General features: G+C 41.7%; 1 non-coding gene across 1 annotated transcript; it reads right to left on the bottom strand.

Annotated features, from left to right (window-relative positions):
- Nucleotides 1-231: 231 nt before the first annotated feature.
- On the bottom strand, nucleotides 232-338 carry LOC141616400 (small nucleolar RNA R71). Its single transcript, XR_012530750.1, has one exon. It is a non-coding gene; the product is annotated as a small nucleolar RNA R71 (small nucleolar RNA).
- Between the last annotated feature and the right edge of the window lie 346 nt (nucleotides 339-684).

Raw genomic sequence — 684 nt, forward strand, 5'->3', positions numbered from 1 at the left:
CCTAGTGAGGACCCTCATTCTCATATGGAAACATTTTGTGATTATTGTGAAGCTATCTCTCAAACGGGCGTGACTCAAGACCAAATAAGATGGGTCTTATTTCCTTTTTCGTTAATCGGCACCGCAAAGCAATGGTTGAAGGGCCTTGATAAGGCCACCCTTGGAATAGATTCTTGGAAGAAGCTAGCTCTAGCTTTCTACAAAAACTTCTACCCACCGGAAAAGACCAATATGCTAAGAGCTCAAATTACGGGTTTTAAGCAAAGGGATGAAGAATCTTTGTATGAAGCTTGGGAGCGGTTCAAAGGTATTTGTCGCTCATGTCCTCACCATGGACTTAGCGAATGGTTTTTAGTGCAACAATTTTGGAATGGTTTATATGAAGATTCAAGGAACATTCTCAATATGGGATCAAATGGAATGTTCACCGAAGTTGATGACAATCAAACATGGAACAAGATTGAGGAAATGGCGGTCCATAATTCGCAATATAGTAGGCCTCGCAAGGCTACTAGAGGAGGAAAGTATGAAGTGGATACCGTTACTCAATTGGGTGCTCAACTTAGTGCTCACATTGACACAATCAACTTGAAGTTTGAACAAGCTATGGCTAGACTTGAGGAAAGCTCAAAATCATCAAAGCATCATGTCAATGCCATGACGGCATCCTCATCAATCCCAAGC

Source organism: Silene latifolia, chromosome 11 (genome assembly GCF_048544455.1).
Source record: "Silene latifolia isolate original U9 population chromosome 11, ASM4854445v1, whole genome shotgun sequence".
NCBI classification, from domain to species: Eukaryota; Viridiplantae; Streptophyta; class Magnoliopsida; order Caryophyllales; family Caryophyllaceae; genus Silene; species Silene latifolia.